A 16,736-nucleotide genomic window follows, 5' to 3' on the forward strand; every position below is an offset into this window, starting at 1 on the left:
TTTATTTAATCGACACAGTATCTCTTGTCCCACTCTAAGTTCATACCCAGTGGTGATTTAGATCTTAGCTTATAAATCCAAAATAACTCCTTCTTATCGAGTATTTTTGACACATTACCACCACGTAGGGGAATTCTAGCTATATCTATGACCTTAAATTTTAACCTAGGTACATTAGTGAAATGAAAAAGGTTGAAATGTTTCGCTACTGCAGAATCTTTATAAAAGTTTTTACATCTCTCAAATGTTCCCTAGTACGATCTCTAAGGCTCCTAGTTGATTGACCAACATATTGGGCCCCACAAAGTTGGCAATCGAGTAGATATACTACGTAGGAGGTAAGACAAGTGGCATAAAAGTCAATTTTGAAGGTTTCACCTGTAACTGCACTACAAAAGGTATTGGTGTAGTCCATGGTGTCACATGTTAGACAATTTGAAAGATGTGCCTTGAAGTTACCTTTACCCCTGAGCCAATTAGTTTCAGTCCTTGTATTAGATTTCACTAAACTAGGTGAAAGTTTTGTGGCTAATGTAGGTGGTTTTTTTGCTACAAATTTGCAATTTTTAATATGAGGTTGTAGGATTTCATCACTTCTCAAGATGTGTAGATGTTTTTTAATAATGCCACAAATAGAATTGTATTAGAGTGAGAATTCAGTTGAAAATACAATACTGTTCTCATCAAGATAATTTTTCTTTTTGGGGTCATCCTTAAATGTAGCAGTACTACTGGTTATCCCTACTGAAAGAGGAAGATCTTTAGATTTTGGTTTCCAATATTTAATCTCCTCAAATGTTTTAAGTAATTCTTTTTCGTTATAGCCTCTGGCTTTGAGTCGTATGATCAACTCTTTACCACCTTGCATATAATTTTCAAGATTACTGGCGTTACGCCTAAGTCTGATAAATTGGCTCCTAGGTATCGATTTCACTAAGTGATGTGGGTGACATGAGGCAGCATGAAGGATGGTATTACCTGCTGTGTCCTTTCTGTATGTACTTGATAGAATCTTATGTGTAGAATTATCACCATAAAGATGGAGATCCAAAAAATTAACTCCCTCAGGGTGTAAATCTCCAGTAAACCTCAGGTTAATTTCGTTATCATTTATGATAGATAAAAATTCATCAAAAGGAAAATCATCCTTCACAATGAAGATAAGATCGTCTATATACCTCATGTACATAAGGATGCCGGACCTGAAAGGCTCCCCTATGTTATATATGTGTTGGAGCTCGCACTTACCCACAAACAGATTTGCATAAGAGGGGGTGAATTTCGCCCCCATAGCTGTTCCCTGACGCTGTAAATAGTAAGCAGAATCAAAAATAAAATAGTTGTGGGTAAGTAGGAACTCCACAACCTCCAGGATGAATTGTTTGATCTCATCACTATAAGAGGTATTCCTATTCAGGAAAAATTCCAAGGCCCGGCATCCATGCACATGAGGTATAGAAGAATACAAGGATGTGGCATCAATTTTCACCCATTTATAACCTTCCTGGCATTCATGTCACCCACATCACTTAGTGAAATCGATACCTAGGAGCCAATTTATCAGACTTAGGCGTAACGCCAGTAATCTTAAAAATTATATGTAAGGTGGTAAAGAGTTGATCATACGACTCAAAGCCAGAGGCTATAACGAAAAAGAATTACTTAAAACATTTGAGGAGATTAAATATTGGAAACCAAAATCTAAAGATCTTCCTCTTTCAGTAGGGATAACCAGTAGTACTGCTACATTTAAGGATGACCCCAAAAAGAAAAATTATCTTGATGAGAACAGTATTGTATTTTCAACTGAATTCTCACTCCAATACAATTCTATTTGTGGCATTATTAAAAAACATCTACACATCTTGAGAGGTGATGAAATCCTACAACCTCATATTAAAAATTGCAAATTTGTAGCAAAAAAAAAACACCTACATTAGCCACAAAACTTTCACCTAGTTTAGTGAAATCTAATACAAGGACTGATACTAATTGGCTCAGGGGTAAAGGTAACTTCAAGGCACATCTTTCAAATTGTCTAACATGTGACACCATGGACTACACCAATACATTTTGCTGTGCAGTTACAGGTGAAACCTTCAAAATTGACTTTTATGCCACTTGTCTTACCTCCTACATAGTAGGACTCGATTGCCAACTTTGTGGGGCCCAATATGTTGGTCAATCAACTAGGAGCCTTAGAGATCATACTAGGGAACATTTGAGAGATGTAAAAAACTTTTATAAAGATTCTGCAGTAGCGAAACATTTCAACCTTTTTCATTTCACTAATATACCTAGGTTTAAAATTAAGGTCATAGATATAGCTAGAATTCCCCTACGTGGTGGTAATGTGTCAAAAATATATATATATATATGAAGCATGTTTGCGGATGTTTCATGTACAGTGATTTCCATATTAATTTAGTCTCTGCTGACATTCATCTACATGTACCCTGTACCTCTTATATACATGCATATATTCTTCATATATTATTTATATGTTTTCTACACATTTCTTATTTATTTATGTATTGTGTCCACTTGTGTGACCCCTTTAATTACATCAATGGGTGAACAAGTATTGCTATACGGTCACAACTTTACTTCTATGCTGTATATGGTCAATTTTTTTTTAATGTTTCTCGTGTTTTCAGAAGTTCAACACTATTTTACACATGAGGATGACCAATACTAATTGTGCACTAATATTAAATTGGGCAATATGGCTCTATTTGGTTATTCCCTTATTTGTAAAATAGTGATCTTTAAGTCTCTTTTTTCTTCCATTTCTTGTCTATTTTATATGATTTATTATAAAAACTGTTTTCTAAATAATTTGTAATAATTCTTTGATGTAAATATTGATGCAATTTTCTAACAAGCCAAGTATTGCTATATTTTCACAAGTAATATGTATTTGTTTTTAAGTATACAACCTAATGCATTTTAAGGGGGCTGAGTATTGTGATTAATAAGGAGAAAGTTTATGTGTGAAACTGATTGTAATACATAACTTAACAGATTTATCTCCTATTGGTTCCTGCCCCTTTAAATGCATCAGCTTCCTTTACTTGCATTTAGCATCTATGAGTAAGCGCATACCAGCGCGAAACATGTTAGATGGCTAACTACCCTCCTTGCCTATTTGTGTTTCCTTATTTTTAATGGAATAAAGCCTTTTCTTACCTGTTGCTCAGCAGCCTTCCATTTTTTTGTTTCTTGCTGAGTCTTTGGCGGTCGTCCTCCGCTACTTGGTTGGCTCCACACACCCCTTCCCAGTTTTTGGTCTGACCCGCTCACCCCGGTCCTACACGGAAGTACTCTGCAGCAGCTCCGCTTTCCCCTCTCTGTGTATTTATAGGCATTTTGAGGTTTGGGAAACTCTGCCCCCTCCTGGTAAAAATGTATATCCCATACGTCACTAGCTCATAGACTCTTGCCACTTACATGAAATAAACAGTAGTTTTCCCCATGAGTGACAAGTACAGGGAGAATTCCCTCTGGACATTAGACTGCTGCGGGTTGATATATATGCAAAATTTGAGGTATACAATTCTTAGAGATTTGAGTGACCTGTAATATCGGAACATCTTTGCAAAATAAACATATATATGAATATAGAGGGAAGTCGATAACTGACTCTTCTAGGTAATTATCAGTGGGGGACATAAATATTTTGTTCCATGTAATCAGTTTTATAGCCCCCAGAAAAAGGAAAATCCCTTAAGTACCCCCTGACAACACCTGTATGAGTTCTCACCCCCTTTCCTGGTGTTGGCAGGCACTACAAATCAGATTAGAATCTGTTTAGAAGCAGGCCCCAACTGTTGTAGCTGACATATAGTCACTGAGGCTCCAGATTGAGAGAGGAAAGCTGGGGGAACACTGAGGGGGCAGAGCTACCACCGGGAGTAAAGCCAGTGTCTTTGTATAATGAAAAAAACACTTTTGGCTGTTTGTGAATAAAATATAATGCACCAAGCATAATAAGCATATAAACCCTGTCAAAATGTATTCCCTAGCCTAACTGGAGCCTGTACTACTGAACCGCATCATGCACTAAGCTATTGCTGGTTCTCTTAAAGGGGCATACACATATATATTTTTTAAGTGTTCAAATAATAATCCCTAAAGTTCCCAGAGGGTTAAAAAAAAGGGTCAGAGGCTTCCCTAATAATGTTCCCAATGCTAGTAGAACTGTTAGGGACATGATATTGAGAAAATATTGTGTCATGAGGGGGGCAGGTTAAGTCCCCTGACTATGCTGTACCTGTGTCAGAGTACCTACAAATAGCCTCTGTGCTCTGTCTGTGCTGTGTAATGGCACTTACCTTACATAGCACCCCCTCACAGGCTTACCAGGCATGTCCATGCAGCTGCCACAGTATCTAGTAGAGAGGCCATCCACTGCAGGTATCGAGTACGGCAGAGAATTGCAGTACGGAAATACCAGAGTTCCTCAGGGGAGGCTAGAGACAAGACCCCGCAATGCCTAAGGGTAGTCATGGCTTAAAGGGACACTGAACCCAAATTTTTTCTTTTGTTATTCAGATAGAGCATGAAATTTTAAGCAACTTTCTAATTTACTCCTATTATCAAATGTTCTTTATTCTCTTATCTTTATTTGAAATGCAAGAATGTAAGTTTAGATGCCGGCCCATTTTTGGTGAACAACCTAGGTTGTCCTTGCTGATTGGTGGATAAATTCATCCACCAATCAAAAACTGCTGTCCAGAGTTCTGAACTAAGAAAAAAGCTTAGATGCCTTCTTTTTCATATAAAGATAGCAAGAGAACGAAGAAACATTGATAGGAGTAAATTAGAAAGTTGCTTAAAATTGCATGCTCTATCTGAATCACGAAAGAAAAAATTTGGGTTCAGTGTCCCTTTAAGTCCCGTTAGGGTATTCCTGTGTTCCTGTGTCATTCAGCTGCTTTGAAGAGTATTTTTTGTTAATGATACTTCTCTGAGCTCCCAATTTGTAATCCATAAGCAAGTATCTGGAACAATCTCTATTCCCAGCCATCTCCTACGAGGCCAAGAACAAAACTAAGAGAGAGATGGGAGGTAGTTGGGTTTTAAAGCTCTTTTATGGGTTCTTCACCTCCTCCTAGTGGAGGGAAATATATCCTATATGTTATTGAGGACTGTGGACCATCATAATTTTACAAAAGAAAAATGGATTAACTTGTATGGGGAATTCTGGATATTATTACATATACTTTTTTGCAATGACAACATATAAGAGGCAAGTGTCACATAATCATTACAAGCTGTAATATATTTAGCATGGATACTTTTATTGAGGTGCAATGTCACTGAACATATTAAAATTAAAAAATAATGGTGTGTGCACTATTAAATGCCCAAATTACCAAAAATGTGCATAGTGTGCCTCTAATTATCAAACTATGCCAGTCAGATAAAAGGGTGTATAGCGTACATTTTAGCAGTATATATAAAATGTCACGTTTTCGATTATCAGTCCGAAATTTTGTGTAAAAATTAAATGAAACACTAGTTGCTTTTGTGTAAAAAATGTGCTGGTCCAACACTCCCTAGAAGGGCCAAAAAAGCAAATTCAGTAACCGTCAAAGGCTGCAAATCACATACCCGGTATAAGCCATGTGCAGGATTTTGAAAATGTAGGTTACAGATTTTAATTCTTGGCGTCTTAAGGATTCATGGGATAAAGCACATAAATATAATAAGATTGTACTTTTAATATTAAATATATATTTATATATATATATATATGTGATAATGTAAAATAGATAACTATATATCTATAGCAATATACAGGTATAGGTATATATTATATATATATATTTACAATAAAAATGATATGCCCAAATTACCAATAATTTGCATAGTTTGCCTCTAATTATCAAACTATGCCAGTCAGATAGAAGGGTGTATAGCGTACATTTTAGCAGTATAAAAGTCACGTTTTCAATGATCAGTCCATAATTTTGTGTAAAAATTACATGAAACACTGGTTGCTTTTGTGTAAAAAATGTGATGGTCCAACACTCCCTAGAAGGGCCAAAAAGCAAATTCAGTAACCGCCAAAGGCTGAAAATCAAATACCTGGTATAAGCCATGTGCAGGATTTTGAAAATGTAGGTTACAGATTTTAATTTTTGGCCTCTTTAGGATTCATGGGACAAAGCACACAAATATAATAAGCTAGTCTTAAAGGGCCATTATACACACATTTTTTCTTTGCATAAATGTTTTGTAGATGATCTATTTATATAGCCCATCAAGTTTTTTGTTTTTTTTAATGTATAGTTTTGCTTATTTTTAAATAACATTGCTCTGATTTTCAGACTCCTAACCAAGCCCCAAAGTTTTATGTGAATACCGTCAGCTACCTTCTCCAGCTTGCTCCTGTCTGTGTAAAGGGTCTTTTCATATGCAAAAGAAGGGGGAGGGGGGAGTGTCTGATATTTCCAAATTGCAGTGGGCTTTCCAGCTACCTTTTCAACATAGCTAAACTGTGAGCTTCTAAGTAAGTTTTTAAACAGTTTTATACTGGATTTTTATATCAGTATCTGTGCATCTTATTCTTTATAGTAGTGTCTATTACATGCAGTTATATGAAAATGAGTGTATACTGTCCCTATAAAGTCCGTGCACATGGGCCACTTTTTGTAGTACAGCGGTCCCACCCCTTGCTCTCTCTCTCCCCCCTCTCTTTTGCTCTCTCCTCCTCTCTTTTGCGCTCGCTCTCTCTCCCCTCTCTTTTGCTCTCTCTCCCCCTCTCTTTTGCTCTCTCTCCCCCTCTCTTTTGCTCTCTCCCCCTCTTTTGCTCTCTCTCCCCCTCTCTTTTGCTCTCTCTCCCCCCTCTCTTCTGCTCTCTCGCCCCCCTCTTTTGCTTTCTCTCTCCCACCTATTTTGCTCTCTCTCCCCTCTCTTTTTTGCCCTCTCTCCCCTCTCTTTTTTGCTCTCTCTCCCCTCTCTTTTTTGCTCTCTCTCCCCCTCTCTTTTGCTCTCTCCCCCCTCTCTTTTGTTCTCCACTCTCTCCTTTGCTCTCTCTCCCCCTCTCCTTTGCTCTCTCTCCCTCTCTCCTTTGCTCTCTCTCCCCCCTCTCCTTTGCGCTCTCTCCCCCTCTCCTTTGCTCTCTCTCCCCTCTCTTTTTTGCTCTCTCTCCCCCTCTCTTTTGCTCTCTCTCCCCCTCTCTTTTGCTCTCTCTGCCCCCTCTCTTTTCTTCTCCCCTCTCTCCTTTGCTCTCTCCCCCCTCTCCTTTGCTCTCTCTCCCTTGCTCTCTCTCCCCCCTCTCCTTAGCTCTCTCTCACCCCTATCCTTTGCTCTCTCTCCTCCTCTCCTTTGCTCTCTCTCCCCCCTCTTTTACTCTCTCTCCTCCTCTCCTTTGCTCTCTCCCCCCTTCCTTTGCTATCTCTCTCCCCCTTCTCCTTTGCTCTCTCTCCCCCTCTCTTTTACTCTCTCTCCCTCTTTCTTTTGCTCTCTTTCTCTCCCCCCTTTCATTTGCTCTCTCTCCCTCTCTTTTGCTCTCTCTCTCCCTCTCTTTTGCTCTCTCTCCCCTCTCATTTGCTCTCTATCCCCCCCTATTTGCTCTCTCCCATCTCTTTTGCTCTCTCTCCCCCTCTCATTTGCGCTCTCTCGCATTTATTTTGCTTTCTCTCCCCTCTCTTTAACTCTCTCTCCCTCCTCTCTTTCTCTCTCCCCCCTCTCTTTTGCTCTCTCTCCCCTCTCTTTTGCTCTCTCTCCCCCTCTATTTTGCCCCCTCTTCTGCTCTCTCTATCTCTCCCCACTCTTTGACGCTCTCAGGCCATGCGCCACTCCTGGTCGGCCACGCCTACTCCGGGGCCGACCATGCCCGGCCACGCCACCATTGCGGCACTTCTGCTGGTCACGCCCCCTCGCCACGCCCGCTCTGTCTGACCACAACCCTGCAACGGCAGATCTGATCTGAAGTTGATCCTAAAGGCCAGGTATGTTTGTCCTCACGCAGTCTCTACTGTGCATGACTGCATCTGACAAACATACCTGGCCTTTTATTATATAGGATTGTACTTTAAATATTAAATATATATTTATATATATATATGTGTGATAATGATAATGTAAAATATATATATATATATATATATCTATAGCAATATACAGGTATAGGTATATATTATAAATATATATTTACAATAAAGATGATATTGTTCTGTCGGGTTAGCACGTGAGTATAGGTGCTAGGTTTTATTTTAGTTTGAGCTTTCCATTGACTTTAATGGGAAGAAGATAATGCGGGTGCAATATTTTGTTAGCGCGCATCGGGTTTCATTTGTGCGCAAACTTTTTATGAGCACAACCTCACACTTGCAAAAAACCTTTGTCTATCAATGTTAAAGGGCGAGCGGGATTGCTAAATAGCGCTCCACTCGTAATCTAGTTCTTTTATGGGGTCTATTTTCTCACACATTCATTTAAATATTTTCATTTTAGTATGGTTTACCTGGCACATTTCATTTTGGCACAGTATTATGATGCCAGTTTTTCTACGTTTTACAGGTATATATATATATATATATATATATATATATATATATATACAGGTATAGGTATGTATAGATATATATATAGAAATATATATTTACAATAATAATTAAAAAAAAAAGTAAGGGAAAAACATTGGATGTGAAATATTCATAACTCCTTTTGGTTTAGCGCACGAGCGATAGGTGTTAGGTTTTTTTCTTCTGCGCTCTCCATTGATCTCTATGGGGAGTATACGTTAACACGGTCACAAAATTTGGTTAGCCCGAGTCGGGTTTTGTTCGTGTTCAAACTTTTTACTTTCAACTTGTAATACACACGCTACCTGACATACCTAAATGCTTTCGTCTAGCATTATTTACGCTAAAGGGGAAGTGCTAAAAAGCTCTACACTAGTAATATAGCCTTTAATGGTTAATCGACAAGAATCTCCATAGACATTAATGGTAAATTGTGTACAAAATCATTAGAGACACTTTTCTAAAGGATTACAATAAGCCTCATTAACAGTTATTTTGCAAATGTTAAAGATGAAATCTTATAAAGAATAATAGAAACCCCTCACTTAATAGAAGCAATAATAATTGCCATGCATGTCACCAACTACAATGAAAGCATTTATGGACAAATTACAAGAAAACTATTAACCTCTTCATTTTTTTCTCACCAGGAGGCCAGATAGATTTATATAATTTATATAATAAAATATAATTATATAATTTTGTTGTGTACCACATTGAACTGTAGGAAGATTTTCATTAATATTGTATATTGATTCTCAGCACCAGCCCTAGACCTTCCAAATACAATACTATAGTTATTCATAGTAAGGGACTATATTAACAGAAATTTCTTTATATGGAAAATGTATTACCTAATTTAACACATAAAAGTTTCTGCTCACAAAGGTACACACCTTAACAAATATACAATTTCATAAGATGTCATCTATGGGAATACCTGTATAGAAATTTGCCTCAAAGATGGGTGTTTTTGTGTTTTTTTTTTGCTTGGAAATTTCCTCCACGTTTTGAGCACAAAAAACAAGAGAAAAATTGTGAAAATCACCCAATGTTTCCTTTGCGTATAGGTTCCAAAATTGTACATGATCTGTATAGGTTGAACTTGATGGACTTCTGTCTTCTTTTAACCTTGTCTACTATGTTACTATGTATATGCTTCACTAATCCCATAGCTAGCACAGCTCATATGCTTTCACTAGCAATACATTTACATGTGGTTAATAAGATTTCCCTAAACCTCCCAATAGCAAAGTTAACACATATATTTAGTTTCACAAGTTTTCACTTTCACTACTGCCATGCTGCAAATATAAATACACTCCATAAATGCTAATGTTAATGAGCCTTGTGCACTTTATATTATATTAATTGTCAAAAAAACTTTTGTTAATGCCTAGAGTTTAAGTTCTCAATTAAACATTAAGAAGCAAGGAAATTCTAAACTTAAACTGTCCCCGTCCTGGGGGCTTTGCATGACATCAATTACATCACTGATTACATCACATGTGAAAGTGTTGATGACATCATCAATTACATAACTAGTAACATCTCCTATGATATCATCAATGGCATCACTAGTGACATAAACCGTGCCATGATCCTACAGATCAGAGAAATTATTTTTTATAAATCATAAATTACATCACTAATGACATCACCTTTGACATCAACAATGGCATCAGTATTGACATAACTGTCATATATTTTTTAATACTTTTGTATGCATAGTACCCTTTAGAAAGAGAGTATAGTACACTGTAATAAAAAAGGTAATAGTTGTTGTTTTAAATAAATATACTCTATACTCAAGAATATTGTTAAGGATAAACCCAGAATAGTATATAGAAGAGCGCCCACTTTGAGAAATAAATTAGACCCATAAAAAAGTCAAACATGTTAAACAAAACACTAAAGAATCCAATAAAATAAAGAAAGGGATTTTTGGACTACAGGGAGTCTATAGATGCAGCAAAACTGGATGCAATTCGTGTACATTTATTAAATCTAGCCTAAAGACTTTAAAATCTACAACCACTGGGGAATCTTTTCCCATTCTAGGTTTCTTCAACTGTGACTCTCTTTTTGTGATTTATCTAATAAAATGCATTTGCGGCCTACAATATGTAGGTTGCACCTCAAGAAAAGTAAAAACCAGATGGGGCGAACATCATCGAAATTGTAAAAATTGCAGAAAAACTAAAATCAAACATAGTATTCCCAATCACTGTCTACACAAACACAATGGTAATCCGTACATCTTCAAATATCATCCCATTGATTTTGTACCAAAAATCTCTGATTATGATAGGTTAAAGAAACTAAGACAACGAGAAACATATTGGATTTACAAATTAAAAACATTATATCCATCTGGTCTAAATGCAAATTTGGATCTTGCAGCCTTTAATTGACAGACACATCAGACACTTTTTTTATTATTTATATACCATTCACCATTTACCATTTACTATTTATAACACCATTTCAGGAAACTAACACTTATACGGCTAGATTACGAGTTGTGCGCTAGGCTGAAAAAGCAGCGTAAGAGGTCCTAACGCTGCTTTTTTACGCCCGCTGGTATTACGAGTCTTGAAGGTTTAGGGTCACCGCACACTTCTTTGGCCTTACTGCAAAACGAGTTATGGAAACTTCGTAAAGTCTTTTTTTCTATGGGACTTCCATAGCGCCGGTATTACGAGTCTGTCCAGGGAGGCCAAAAAGTGAGAGGTGCAGCCTACCCTGTCAAGAGTCCTAACGCATTTAAAAGTCAGTAGTTAAGAGTTTTATGGTACAACGCCTTAACATAAAACTCATAACTAAAGTGCTGCAAAGTACACTAACACCCATAAACTACCTATTAACCCCTAAACCGAGGCCCTCCCGCATCGCAAATACTAAAATAACATCTTTAACCCCTAATCTGCCGCTTCGGACACCGCCGCCACCTACATTATATTTATTAATCCCTAATCTGCCGCCCCAACATCGCAGACACCTACATTATATTTATTAACCCCTAATCTGCCGCCCCCAATGTTGCAGCCATCTACCTACACTTATTAACCCCTAATCTGCCACCCCCAAAGTCACTGCCACTATAATAAACATATTAACCCCTAAACCGCCGCACTCCCGCCTTGCAAACATTAGTTAAATATTATTAACCCCTAATCGTCTGTCCCTAACATCGCCGCCACCTACCTACATTTATTAACCCCTAATCTGCAGCCCCCAACGTCGCCGCCACTATATTAAAGTTATTAACCCCTAAACCTAAGTCTAACCCTAAACCTAACACCCACTATATAATTTAAATAAATCTAAATAAATATTCCTATCATTAATTAAATTATTCCTATTTAAAACTAAATACTTACCTATAAAATAAACCCTAAGATAGCTACAGTATAACTAATAGTTACATTGTAGCTAGCTTAGGGTTTATTTTTATTTTACAGGCAAGTTTGTATTAATTTTAACTAGGTAAATAGTTACTAAATAGTTATTAACTATTTAATAACTACCTAGCTAAAATAAATACAAATTTACCTGTAAAATAAAACCTAACCTAAGTTACACTAACACCTAACACTACACTATAATTAAAAAAATTAACTAAATTAAATACAATTACCTAAATTAAATTAAATTAGCTAAAGTACAAAAAAAAAAAACATTAAATTACTGAAAATAATTAACAAATTACAGAAATTTAAACTAATTACTCCTAATCTAATAGCCCTATTAAAATAAAAAAGGGCAGTTAGCTCTTTTGCCGCCCAAACCCTAATCTAAAAAAAAAATCTAACACTAACCCTCTGAAGATCGACTTACCGGGAGACGTCTTCATTCAAGCCGGGCGAAGTGGTCCCCCAGACGGGCAGAAGTCTTCATCCAAGCCGGGCAGAAGTGGCCCTCCAGACGGGCAGAAGTCTTTATCCAGACGGCATCTTCTATCTTCATCCATCCGGCGCGGAGCGGGTCCATCTTCAAGACATCCGACGAGGAGCATCCTCTTCTAGCGACGACTAAAACAGAATGAAGGTACCTTTAAGTGACGTCATCCAAGATGGCGTCCCTTAGATTTCGATTGGCTGATAGAATTCTATAAGCCAATCGAAATTAAGGTTGAAAAAATCCTATTGGCTGATGCAATCAGCCAATAGGATTGAAGTTCAATCCTATTGGCTGATCCAATCAGCCAATAGGATTGAGCTCGCATTCTATTGGCTGATTGGAACAGCCAATAGAATGCCTTGATGTCTTGAAGATGGACCCGCTCCGCGCCGGATGGATGAAGATAGAAGATGCCGTCTGGCTGAAAATAGAAGATGCCGTCTGGCTGAAGATAGAAGATGCCGTCTGGCTGAAGATAGAAGATGCCGTCTGGATGAAGACTTCTGGCCGTCTGGAGGACCACTTCTGCTCGGCTTGGATGAAGACTTCTGCCTGTCTGGAGGACCACTTCTGCCCGGCTTGGATGAAGACTTCTGCCCGTCTGGAGGACCACTTCGCCCCGCTTGGATGAAGACGTCTCCCGGTAAGTCGATCTTCAGGGGGTTAGTGTTAGATTTTTTTAAGGGTGTATTGGGTTTGTTTTATTTTTTAGATTAGGGTTTAGGCAGCAAAAGAGCTAACTGCCCTTTTAAGGGCAATGCCCAACCAAATTCAGGGCAATGGGGAGCTTAGATTTTTTTAGATAGTATTTTATTTGGGGGGTTGGTTGTGTGGGTGGTGGGTTTTACTGTTGGGGAGGTTGTTTGTATTCTGTTTTACAGGTAAAAGAGCTGATTACTTTGGGGCAATGCCCCGCAAAAGGCCCTTTTAAGGGCTATTGGTAGTTTAGTTTAGGCTAGGGTTTTTTTATTTGGGGGGGCTTTTTTATTTTAATAGGGCTATTAGATTAGGTTAATTAGTTTAAATTTCTGTAATTTGTTTATTATTTTCTGTAAATTAGTGGGGGTTTTTTTGTACTTTAGTTAATTTAATTTAGGTAATTGTATTTAATTTAGTTAATTTGTTTAATTGTAGTGTAATGTTAGGTGCTAGTGTAACTTAGGTAAGGTTTTATTTTACAGGTAAATTTGTATTTATTTTAGCTAGGCAGTTATTAAATAGTTAATAACTATTTAATAACTATTCTACCTAGTTAAAATAAATACAAACTTGCCTGTAAAATAAAAATAAATCCTAAACTAGCTACAATGTAACTATTATTTATATTGTTGCTAGTTTAGGGTTTATTTTATAGGTAAGTATTTATTTTTAAATTGGAATAATTTAGTTAAGGATAGGAATATTTATTTAAATTATATTTAAGATAGTGGGTGTTAGGTTTAGGGTTAGACTTAGGTTTAGGGGTTAATAACTTTAATATAGTGGCGGCGACGTTGGGGCGGCAGATTAGGGGTTAATAAATGTAGGTAGGTGGCGGCGATGTTAGGGATGGCAGATTAATGGTTAATAATATTTAACTAATGTTTGCGAGGCGGGAGTGCGGCGGTTTAGGGGTTAATATGTTTATTATAGTGGCGGCAACGTTGGGAGCGGCAGATTAGGGTTTAATAAGTGTAGGTAGGTGGCAGCGACATTGGGGGCGGCAGATTAGGGGTTAATAAATATAAAGTAGGTGGCGGCGATGTTGGGGGCAGCAGATTAGGGGTTCATAAGTATAATGTAGGTGGCGGCGGTGTCCGGAGCGGCAGATTAGGGGTTAATAATATAATGCAGGTGTCGGCAATGTCGGGGGTGGCAGAATAGGGCTTAATAAGTGTAAGATTAGGGGTGTTTAGACTCGGGTTCATGTTAGGGTGTTAGGTGTAAACATAACTTTTATTTCCCCATAGGAATCAATGGGGCTGCGTTACTGAGTTTTACGCTGCTTTTTGCAGGTGTTAGACTTTTTTTCAGCTGGCTCTCCCTGTTGATTCCTATGGGGAAATCGTGCACGAGCGCGTTACACCAGCTCACCGCTAACTTAAGCAGCGCTGGTATTGGAGTGCGGTATGGAGCAAAATTTTGCTCAACGCTCACTTCTTATCTTTTAACTACAGGTTTCTGAAAACTTGTAATTCCAGCGCTGTAGGTAAGTGAGCGGTGAGGGAAAACTGCTTGTTAGCACCGCATAGCCTCTAATGCAAAACTCGTAATCTAGGTGTATATTAATACCTTCATACATGGATATATTACTGATTACATTGGGAAACACAATCTCATATACAAATACAAAACACTTCTGTATCCACATTTCCTTATACGATTCTATCATTTTTTGATACTATACCAGTTTTGTGCACACAAGAGTGTACTGCCTATTTGTTAGACAGTTAGTTTTACTCATATCACACAAGTAGATTTTGGTTTCATTTATCTTACATCTATTATTACATCAAATTTATGTCATCATTATCATTATTTCTCATTTTTAATACTTTCGATTACATACACAGTATACCTTAATGTTATTCTATATACGTTGTTTTTGGTCAAATACTCTCACACATAGTATATTGGCCAAATAGTACTTGATTTTCAAGTCAGATCATATACACTGATCAATATAGTATTATTATACTGATTTACCAGTATTTTTACACAATACAGTGTGACTTCTGAACACTTTTCCAGACACTCCAAACATCACTATATAACATTTCAGAACACATGTATAGTTCATTCCAACGTCATTTCACATACGCCGGGTCTTATTAAATATCTTCACAGATAGTTTATTGGTCATATAGCATCTTTTCTTTTGTCTTTTAATACACTGATCAAGTTAATACTTTTGCATTGATCAACTTAATAACATTGTACAATCCAGTGCTTCTTCTGAACAATTTTTATATGCAGTCTAAACATCGTTATATAACATTCCGGATTACATGCACACTTAATTTTTAATGCGATTTCACACACGTTAGCCCTTGCCCAATATTATCACAGATAGCACATTGGCTAAATATCACTGTGTCTGAAGTTTGATTACATATGCTGATTAAATCAGTATCTTTATACTGATCAATAAAATAGTCTTCCATAATCCAGTGTTTTTTCTGAACGTCCTTTTCACAGTTTCAACCAAAATGTTTTCCTATTCTATTACCTTCAATCTGACGATTACTGTGATTTTTTTCGGTTAACAGGCTAACACTGACCCATTTTATCGTCCTTAGTTTTATAGAGCTTACACTCACTGATAATATTGTCTTCTATCATATATCACACTATTACTTAATCTCAAGGGGATCACAGATACAGCATACATTCTCACTGTCCTCTTGTTAAAGACCGTCTGAAAAAATTATCTTTATGAATATGATTCATATTAAGTGTTTAGTATCATGGTCTCTTTGCACTTTATATAGTTACTACAATAATCGGGACCATATAGATATGCTTACGGTTTGAACCTTTCGAATATGACATTGTCCGTAGATACAATCATGGATTTACACGTTCTAAGCAAACAATGTTGCGTTTTTAGGAAACATTTATTTCAATAATTACTTTTACATTTTTTATTTTCACATTAAGTACATATAGGGTTGAACCCACTTTAGGAAACAACAAAACTTACTTCTGACACCTGAGATATATGTGGTTAGAAATTTTGTATAATTTCAGATCTAATCATTGCTATTATTGGTTCGTTTAATTGTGACAACTTCCGTTTTTATAATCACAAGTGTATTTAATGATGTTAATGAAGACACTTTTACATTCATTTTATAATGCCTGAAGAAACGACCGGTATTAATGGTCGAGAAACGCGTTGCAAGAACAAAATAAAGTGTTGTTTTTAACTTTATTATCTGGGAAGTTGTCGTCCTATTTTCATTCCAAGACCGTTGGGTGTATACCAAGTTATACCTATCTACAGCTGGTTTCTACAGAGCTGATCATACTGAATCCACGGCAGACATTGGGAACTCCCTGGAACAGCTGACTATCGAGTTGGAGATTATCGTGTATCAGGGTACTAACCACTGCTGAGTGTTAGTCTGCCTGTGGGCACCGGTCAGAGCAAGGTGCAACATTGTCCGGTAAGCCTTATTAATCCTACAGTCTATTTCCCACTTGGGAACGTATCACACTACGAGGCGCCCTCTTTCTTTTTCACTATCTGTTTAGATCTACCTACACACCAGGTACAAGAGGAGCGGCCTCCCTATTACTGTCCGTTTACTGATT

The sequence above is a fragment of the Bombina bombina genome, chromosome 5 (assembly GCF_027579735.1).
Source record: "Bombina bombina isolate aBomBom1 chromosome 5, aBomBom1.pri, whole genome shotgun sequence".
Taxonomy (NCBI): domain Eukaryota; kingdom Metazoa; phylum Chordata; class Amphibia; order Anura; family Bombinatoridae; genus Bombina; species Bombina bombina.